The sequence below is a fragment of the Ammospiza nelsoni genome, chromosome 29 (genome assembly GCF_027579445.1).
Source record: "Ammospiza nelsoni isolate bAmmNel1 chromosome 29, bAmmNel1.pri, whole genome shotgun sequence".
Classification (NCBI taxonomy): domain Eukaryota; kingdom Metazoa; phylum Chordata; class Aves; order Passeriformes; family Passerellidae; genus Ammospiza; species Ammospiza nelsoni.
The window spans coordinates 152979-163157 of NC_080661.1; positions in this window are offsets into that span (position 1 = coordinate 152979).

The following is a 10179-nucleotide window of genomic DNA, read 5'->3' on the forward strand; positions in this document are numbered from 1 at the left end:
GCACAGCCAAGACCTTTCCTCCTGCTGTTGCTCATCAAGGAATCAGTGCCTCATCATACCTCAGCTTCAAACACTCGTTTGCATCTGGCTGACCTTGACTGCCCTCCCTGGATGGGAAGATGAAGAGGTGGAAGTGTGAAAGATTTGGATTTTAGGGGTGAGTTGTGAAATAGTGTCTGGTGCAGGCTGGTTCTGTGGAAACATCGTGTGCTGTGCCATGGAGGATGAGAGTAAATGGATTAAACAGGAGATAAAAAGGGCAAGGCACCTGGTTAGCTGCTGTTGAAGAAAATGTTGGGAAAAAAAATACATGTAAGAAATATGTCAGAGATGGTCATTAACTGCCCTGCAGGATCAGAGCTCCTTTAGTAATTGGCCATGTAGTGAATACTAGAAATTATTTAAAAAGTTCCTAAGTGATTGAGGGGTTCTAGTGAATGGTTGGGGGAAACAAAGGAATACTGTTTCTGGCAGAACTTTTATTATAATTTAAGCATCATCCTCTTTCTGAGATAACAGCTGCTTTGAATGAACTGAAATATCTTCTCCATTAGCTCTGGCAGGAACTGGATAAAGCTCTCATTCAGGTAAACTTTAACATATGTCTGTAGAATAATAAATTTAATGAGAGTCATCAAACGTTATGTATGAGTAAGGATTGTGCTTAGGGCAAGAAGAAAGAGTAATTAGGAGTGGACAAAACATGTATTATAGTGGGGAAATTATAATTTATGGTGGTTTAGGGGGAATATTTAACTAAACTGAGATAAAAGTCTACCTTTGTTGCAGGCTAAGCTTTATAACAGAATTCTACTATAGCAAATTTGGGCTCCAGACAGACCTTTGGATATGAGTTTACCTCTGGTTTGAGAAAGCTCAGGGCTTGAGCAGCATTTTATGGCTTTGCTCTTGACCCTTGGGCTATAAATGCTCCTGTAAAATTAATGCCAAAGTTATAGCTTCTACAAATTTCTAAGAGTTCCAATGGAGAAAGGTCCACCTGGACGTTGGGGACAGTTTTTCAGAGCAGAACATTTCAGATGCCATTAAACTGCATTCAAATGCCCTCTTATTGGGGCATAAATTTCACAGCCTGGTCTATCAGCCTGACACGTTCTTTGAGAAGAGACAAACTTTACAAGCCACTTTAAAAATAATTTCACTGCCAGGTTTGCAGATCTGAGAACATTAATAGACTGCAATGGCTTTTCACCCTGCAGTAGCCACTAAGTAATTATGATTGTCTGTAGGCAGACTAATGAAACCAGATGTTAACAACCTAATGAGAATTTTTACCAGCCCTCTGCTCCACAGACACATCCCTTTTCTGTCCCTGATTTTCCTGCACCCAGTGCTTCCCAGAGAAGTTTAGTGTTGCTTGTTAGTCAGGTAAAAACTGCTTTATTTTGTAGGAGTGGTGATGCTTCAACTGAGCTGCTGCCATGCTGGGGTCACATCAAAAAGTCCAGTTTCTGCAGGAGCTGGGGAGCATGGAGAGCTCTGATAGCACAGCATGGCAAAGCTGGAGTGGAGGATTCTGGTTTAGTGTGCCCCTGGTTTAGTGGCAGACAGCATTAGTGATTGATGAATCTTTAGTTCAAAGATAAGGTGTTGCTGTTTTGGCTCTAATGTTAGGTTGCTTTCAACACAGTTTTTCCTGGCACTTAAGATACTTTTTTCTTGCTTTCAGTACTCTGCCATTCCAGATGACCTTTAAAGGTCCCTTCCAACCCAAACCTTTCCATAATTCTTTGGATACATGATGAATAGCAACATATATTTTACCCTTATTATGGATGATATTACATCATGTCTGGCCTTTTGAGGCTCTTTCTTCTCCAGGTCCTTGTGACTACACTCACTCCTATATGCTTTTAAATTTTCTGTTGCTTACCTGTTGCAGAATGAGGCCTTTGTCGGGGATGAGCCATTTGTTGGTTAGGGGAGACTCGGGCACTCAATATGAGTGATAAGCAAGTTCCGTTTATTGAAGAGAGCATCAGATACCTATACAGCAAGTAATAAGCTTATGAATATTCTGTAAGCCAAGCGATCTATTGGTTAAACTGTACCATCAACTCTTTCTCATTCCTTTGGGCCTACATTCCCTATTTTTCACGTCTCTCTGTCTACTTGTTATCATACCCATCTAGGCCCAAGGACACGCTAACTTGCAGGTGCAAAACTCAAACTAGCTGTGTTCGGTACTTTCCCAGCTCCTGGTCGGCTAACAAGCGAATGTCTACATGACCTCTGTCATGTAGCCATTTCTCCACAGGATACTGCCTTTATGCAGGCACAGGGAGAGTGAGTGTTGAACCAAATCAACTTCCAACACACTGGGCCAACCCCCAAAGAGTCCAGTTTGTTCTGCTGCTTCCTTCACGAACACTCGTTGCCTGCCAGTTTGCATTATTTCCATTTCTACTCAAGACTAAGGAATTTGGGATTTTAGACTGCTATCAGTCTGGGAGCACCCATAACCTGCCTTGGGCTATTGAAAACAAAGAGTTGGCATCACTGAATCTCTGGTGTGTTTCCATCTGTAAGTTAGGAAATGTTTCCCTAAGCCTCGATATCAGTGATCCTGGTTCTAACTTGTGTTTTCAACAGGGATATTCCTGGTTTATATTCTAAAGATTGATGGGGTTTCTCTGAGTCTTTGTAGGGGATGGAAAACCAGAGGGCTGAAAGCCCATCTGTAAAGGAGCCGGTGAAGGAGAGGAACGATGGCTCAAAGGAGCCCCAGGCCACATTGTCTGCTAGCAAATGGTACTGAGCACTTTTGTCAGATGTGACAAAGCACATGGCAAGCTTTACATGCCTCTTCCTCAGGAAAAACTGTCTGGCAGAGATGACCAATGCCACAGATTGTTTCCTTTCCCTACAAATGCTCTAGGATAAAAAATGTCTACTTGTGCATTGTGCTGAACACAACTTCTCTGGAGGCATTTCCACAAAAAAGGAGAGACAAACAGACACCCATTCGTGGCAGCTCAGATGATCCAGTGCAGTGGCAAGGGCAGTGTTGTGGAGGCTGGGAGAGGGCCAAGTTTCTGCTGCCTGACTTGGGACAAGTAAATTCAAACGGCTTTTTTTTCACCTGAGTGGAGTCTTTTTCAGATGGGTGTTTTGAAGAGAAATCTCAGTCTGGAAGCAAGATGCCATTCCACAAAGATGCAGTTCTCATCCGTGTGGTTTGGCCTGGCTGAATCATGGTTTTCTTACCTTCAAACAGCACCAAGTTTGAGTAGTAAGGAGCAAGGCAATTACTAAACAACTTCAGTCAACAGGTGTCTGAATGTGAACTTTTTGTCTTGATATTCCTGTCCTTCATGTAATTTGCTTGATGGACAGCATGTTTGGTTTATTTCTCCCTGTGCTGCAATCAGCATTTAAGACAGGAATTTGCTCCTTGCTGTCTCTTCATGGCAGTTGCAGAGCTACTTGTACCTGTTCTCCTCTGATAGCAGAGGGGATTTATTTAGCTCTATCCTGCTCAGCAGTGGCAGGAAAGTGACCACATGCCTCAGTAGCACAGCTGGCATCTTCCTGTGCTCATGGAAGAGACAGGTTGATCAGGAGAATTGTTCCCAGTGGGGTTGTGAAGCTGTGCATCTGGTCTCTAGGGAAGCAAATGAAATGTGAGCGTAGTTCTAGGATGTCTGGCTTCTGTTTTTATCTCCCTTACTGATTTTCTGAATCCTTCAAATATGACCCTGTTTATCTGTTCAGATGCATCTGAGCTACTTTTCCAGATTGTCATGCCTGGTTATAGAGATATTTCTCCAGAGTGATGAGTTTCCTTATTCTAAGACACACACGTCCCATATGAGGAGGCATTTAAATTTGGCAGTAGTGTCTCTCTTTCTGCACAAAGCAAAGTGACCTGTGTGCCCTGGCAGCCATCTGAAGATAGATCAGATGCATCTCATCCTTGGTTTTCCTGAGTGAGCAGTGGTGAGAATGTCACTGGCAGATTGTCTCCCATAATGATTGTCATGAGGTCCACACTGTTCTTCAGAGCCCCATGATTTTCCAGCTTGAAATCACAAAATTGGGAAAGCTGCTCAAGATGTTTTGTTCACAATTAATTGAAGGTATTGTCTGTGGCTGCAGCTCTCTCCACAGAGAGCAGCAGGCACAATTTTGCCAGGCATTGTCCTGAGAAAGGCTGTGAGAAGATCAGAGAAAAGAATGAGAAACAATTATTATCTTCACTTGCTGCGCCTGTTGTTGTGAACACATGGAATGTGTGATGGAGATTTGTTTACCAAAGGGTGATTTCTTAATTGGACACTGGTGATGGTGTTTTGAATTAGATTGACCAATCTGGTCTGTCTGTATCAGACTGTCTGTAAGAGCGATGAGTTTCAGTATAGTATAGTATAGTACAGTATAATAAATTGATTGATCAGCCTTCTGGAATCATGGAGTCAATGCTAATGATTTCCACTATGCGGATGCCATGCTATGATAATTATCACCACCAGGTTCTCATTTGGTTTTATTTTCCAGGGTGAAATCTCCCTCTGATGGACACCTCCTACCCCGTGCAAAAGCCCAGGTCACGTCACCTCCAGCTGTGGAAGAAACGGAGCTGCTCCAGAAGCTTCACCATCTCCTGGAAGCCAAGGGGTTTCAGGCACGGATGGAAGGAGTCGAACTCCTCCTAGACCTGTGCAAAAACAGCCCCCAGCTCATCTCCACTAACATTGCCCAAGTATGTAGGGTATCTTTGCTGCTCCTTTCCTTTAGCTCCTTTCCTCAGCCTGTAGCAGCAAAGTTAATTCAGTGTGTCTTGGCACTCTGTCCTGGCTGTTTGGGACACGCTGTTCCCTCTCACCCAGACAAATGTAATTCAGGTCCAGGCTTCAGGACAAGTTATTTCAGTCCAGCTGTATTTATCTGGCAGGTGCCTATTGATGCTGTTCATCAGATGATGGCAGAATTTTCTGCTGCTGTAACTGCTGCTCTCTCCTACTCCCAGCTGGGCGAAGTGAAGGGAATCCAGCCCCTGAAAGCATGGCAATTGTTCTCTAGACCAAAAATGGGTTTGCACAGGGAAGAGAAGTATCAGGCTGGGTTGGTTTAAACCCAGTTGTTTTATTTAAGGATACTTCTATATACTCCATCTTGTCTTACACAGGCACAGCTCTGGCTACTCATTTCCACCCTTGTTCCTATTCCTCTTGGTAAAGACAGTGCTCACCCTCCTTGGTGGATCTTTTTTTCTCTTTGGAAAAGGAGGAAAACAGCTAAGGACTCATCTCTGCCTTCTCCTCCCAGTAGCTGCTTTTTCCCTTTTTCCAGGGAAAGGTGCCTGATAATGAGGCTGTCAAGGGACTGAACCTGCTCTAATGAGAGCTGTACAGCACATTACATTTCAGAAGTCTACTTGTTACTTAGAGAAATTTTCTGGATCCTGGAAGAGTTGATCAGAGCCCCACACTTCTCCAGACGCTGCCTCTGAGACAAACAAAAGAAAACTTAGATCTCCTCCAGCCATAGTTTTTGCAAAATCATAATTGCCCTCAGTACTTGAGACAACTGTATAGAAAACCAGCCATTTTAAGCATCTGCTTCCATTCAAAGCAAAGGTATTCTTTAACATCAATAAATGGAATTGTTTTAATGGTTTATAGATGGAGAGAATACCATAGGAACTATTCAGTCCCCAGCCAAACCTCCTAAAAACAGAAGAAAATCTTTCAACCAGCATGAGGCTGTGCCACCATTCCAGTGAGTGGCCCACGGGAAAACAGTGAAATTGTGCGAGTGCTGACCTGACAGAAAGGATCACTTTCATCTTTGACATTGCTGACTGCTACACCCACTCTTCAAACAAGGACATTTGAATCCAGCTTTCACGTTGCTTGTTCTCTTCACAGATTTTTGAATATTTTGTCCTGAGAATATCTGACAGCCACAAGAAAGTGAAGCAGAAGGTGCTGGATGTGCTGGCTGAAATCACAGGAGCCTTGAAAGATGCCTTGAACCCGGTGATCATTGGTTTGGTGGAAGGAATAACAAAGAACCTGAACTCAAAGGATCCCAGGGTTCGTGGGGCAGCTGCGAAAGCACTGGGAGAATCCATTGCTCATTTGGGTCAGGCTGAGCCCTGGCAGGGACTCTCCTCAGCTTCGTCTCTGTCTCTCCTGCACAGGAGAGCGCTGAGTGCCTTGGCAGCTGCTCTTGTCTGTGGAACACTGCAGCTGACACCCACCAGAGGCTGTGCAGGTGCAGTCCTTATGCACCATCCCCAACAGGCTGGAATGGGATCAGCATTTCCCAACAGTCCCAGGAGCCCTTGGCTCTGTGCTGCTTGTCTGAAGAGCAAGTCCTGGGCTACAGCTCTGCTACAGTTCAGAGGCAAAGGGGGTTTGGAGTTTGCTTGGGCCCCGTCTGACTTCCCAAATGAACAGCTTTGCTGTTGGCATGAAGGGACACTGACCCATCAGAGCTTCTGCAGGGCAGCCACCTGCAAGGCTCTACATTAGAGGCATTAGCTGCCTATTTTCCACTTTTCTTCTTTGTCTTCTATGTTCAAAGGGGAACTTGTGATTCACCAAGTTCATTTCTTTAAAAGAAACAGGTATAAACCCAGCTGTCAATGATGCCTTGTTCCACATGTTGTTTTGCATGGGGCAAGATGGCCACAGAAATTAAATACATAGGCAAGGGCTGCTCTAAATTCCTTTGCCACACAGATTTATGTCAGCTCTGAGAATGCTGCACTGGGGAAATATGCCTGCAAAAAGGAGTGTTGAAGAGGCAGGTCTTCAAGGGGAGTTTCCACTTTCTCCTCCCCAGCTGCTCTGTGAACTCAGGAACTGCCTGACTCAGTGCCTTTCTGTGTCCCAAGTATGGGGCTCTTCCTTTGTGCTCTGGGATGCAAAACCTTTTCGCTGCTTCCATGTGACTGAACTCTTGAGGTCCCTGATGTGAAATGTTTTAACACAGCTCCTGCTACAGCAGACATGTTTGGATTTACAACTGTGAGAGGAGAGCTTTTCTTTTGGAATTTAAAACCCTGCCAAGTAGGCTGGAAGGAAAGAAGAAAAGGATTCAGAAACCAGCAGAAATGTACTTTATTTTATAAAATGGGGTTGGCCCTGCCCTTTCCCTCCCCCCTGCCCTTTCTCCTATGACCTGAGAAAAGTGAGCAGAAACGTGTGTTTCCCTTGTAGATAAAGTGTCCCTGCTGAAAGAGTTCAGCTACCAATGGAATCACCTGAGTGGCCAAGCCCTGCTGGATGTCACCAAGCCTATCACAGGTTTGGCCTCCCCTTCTGAGCCCAGAGCTCTTCCCAGGGAGCATTTACAGGGAATGCCTGTGAGCAGACAGCAGAGCAGCTCCTCCAAACCAGGATGTGCTGAGCTTGTCCCTGCTGCCCCATGGCCAAGGCAGGTGGGTTTGGCAGGTTTTCCCTGGCTGCTGCAGAGCTGGGCAGCACCTGAGATGGGGGCGGCGCTCGGCCTGGGGCTGAGCTCTCACTGGGGCATCTCAGAACCACCTCCAGCAAAGGGAGGGCTAAAAATGCCCCAGCTGGCTCCTCTCTGGGGAGCTCAGGGACATCTGTGATCTTTGAGGGGAAATGGTGGCAAATGCTGTTTCAGGGCATCAGTTTGTTTTGTACTCACAGAATTCTTGTTTTTCTCTTGGAAAGTTTTGAGGCTGAACCGTGCAGAGCCTGGGGGTCACAGCTTAGGCCAGAGCTCAACAGAGGTACCAGAGGCACGGGTTTAGTGCAAGGCAGCCTCTGGGGCACAGGGACAGAAGCAGAGTGCTGAGGCTCCCTGCCTGTGCTGTCACAGTGGCCTTGGACTGAGCCTTTCAGGGTGTGCAAACAGTGTCTGCCCGTGTCAGCGCTGCCCAAAATGCTACAAATGCAGCTGATAATTGATTCCTCAGAGGAGCTTGCTGTGTCAGCCAGAGCCAAGGTATGGAAAAAGGATAATCTCAATATATAGCAGAGAAGATGATTGATAGCCTTGCTTTAACTGGGCTAAATCCACTGCTAAATATGCCAACATCTCTGAATGCAAGGTTTAATACACTTTGTGTCTTCATTAAGAATCTCAAAAGGGCATGTTCAGTGATTGGGAATGTCAAAGGCCCTGTAAAGAGCATTTGAAAAAAGTAGATCTCCAGCAATAGGGAATTTAGTTTAGCAGTTCTTTTGAACTCTTTTTCAAATAAAGGAATTAACCATAAATTAGGACTACTTTAGAAACAGCAGATGTTCTCTCTGAGATTGAGTAGGAACAGACTTTTCCTCACATTCAGTAGTCACCGATGTCTTTAATTACATTTAAACTCAAATGAATTCCCATTTTAAAATGGGTGCCATAACCCTTTCCTGCTTAGCAGAATTGGTTTTAGGTACTTGCAGGAGCTCTTTCAATGTTGATGACTGCTGGTGGCTTAACAGCATAGAGAAAATGAAGTCTCTTCCACCACAGAATATTAAATGGCTCCCAAATAACATTTTGCCTGATCAGAAAATAAGAATGGTCTCCAGAGCATTTCAGTTTTTGTTCTCTCAGCCAAATCTGCCATGCAAGAAGCCTGTTGGTAGTAAATATTTGTCTCTGTTTGATATAGTTCCATTCAGAAAATGGGCAGAGAGATTTCAGAGGCAATGTGAGAAAACATTTGTGTTTTGGTTACATTTCAGTCCCAGCATTTTTTCTCTCTCTATGCCCCTATTTCATTATAAGACAAAAAGACATTATAAGAAAAAATGCCATTAACATTGGGAGGGGAAGTGGCAAAAAAATTTGGAGATGCCCAAATGCCAGGAAAATGGGGTCTGGGTAATTCTCTAAGACGCCCTGAGGTTTGAAACAGGTCTTTGTTGGAAGCCCCAAAAGCATTCTGCCAAAGACACCAGCTGGTCACTGAAGATTCTCATCCAGTTGTCAGGCAGCAGCCATCTCTGGTGGGCTGGAGTTTTGAGGTGTGTTCTAACCCTGCCCTTTGCTGCGTGCCACTGAGCAAAGGGAAGAGCCAGATTAGACATTTGGCACTTGGCATCAAAGCTACAAAAATGGAATCATCCCTTTTATTAGAAATCTCTCCATTTCCTCTCTATGGTGCATTTCCAAAACTTCAGTGTGGGTTTAGACAACTTCTTAATGGAAATCAAAGGCAATTGGACATTTCATTCATTGTTCATGCAGAGATTGTGAACTAATTTAGTAAAGGTAGGAAGTCTGCCACAGGGACAAGGCTCTGGTTGGAGCAATTAGTGCTGAGGGATTGGTGGTTCTGTTTCCAGGATGCTCAGCTGCTTTGCCCGTTTCTGGACCAAGGGGCTCTGGGTGCTGTTTTGCTGCTCTTGGCCAGAGAGGCTGGCAAGAAGCAGAAGCAGAGGCAGATCCTTGTTGCAGTGAGGCTGGTGGGTAAGGAGCTGTGTCTCTGTCCCAGCAGTGCTTGTGCAGGGGGTTCATGCCAGGAGCCCTGAAGTCGCCCAGCGCGACGCCCTGCCCGTGCTCTGGCCCTGCCTGGGGAACAAGGCGCTGCCTGTGCGGAGCGCCAACGTCCGCACCGTGGCCACCAAGCTGGCCTCTGCCCTCTGCAAGGTGATGGGCACCCAGCTGAAGAAATGTGCTGCCAGCAAGCCTCCACATGTGCGGGAAAACCTCTCCAAAATGTTGGGCTGGTGAAGGCGAGATGTTCTCCAGAAAGCTGAGGAAGCGCTGAGTTGGACACCTCTGGATTTGCCTTTTGAGCTGTGCCAAAAATGACGAAATCCTAAGGAAGGGTGTGCATCTGCCCCCACTCTCTCCATCACATTTCCTAGTCATGGCATGGGGAGCCTGAAGCAGCTCCAGATGGAGGACAAGATGAAGGGCAGTCATGGCTCAGCCTCACACAGAGGTGAGGGGGGAGCTGGGCCAATCTCTGCTGGCAAGAAGGGTCTTGTGGCAGCCCAGAGAGGCTGTGCACATTGCCAGGGAACAGCTGTGCCCTGCATGTGCCCCTGCAATGAGCTGTGCTGCTGCCAGTGCCCCTGGAGCTGTGGGGCTGCTGAGCTGTGGGGCAGGCAGAGGAGCAGGAGGGTGCATGTGCAGCTGAGCCATTCCTGGAGAGCACAGGGCTCTGGGCTCCCTGCTGTCCCAGGGCAGCCCAGAGGCCAGGCTGGGCCTGTGCCAGCTCTGGGCAAGTGGCTC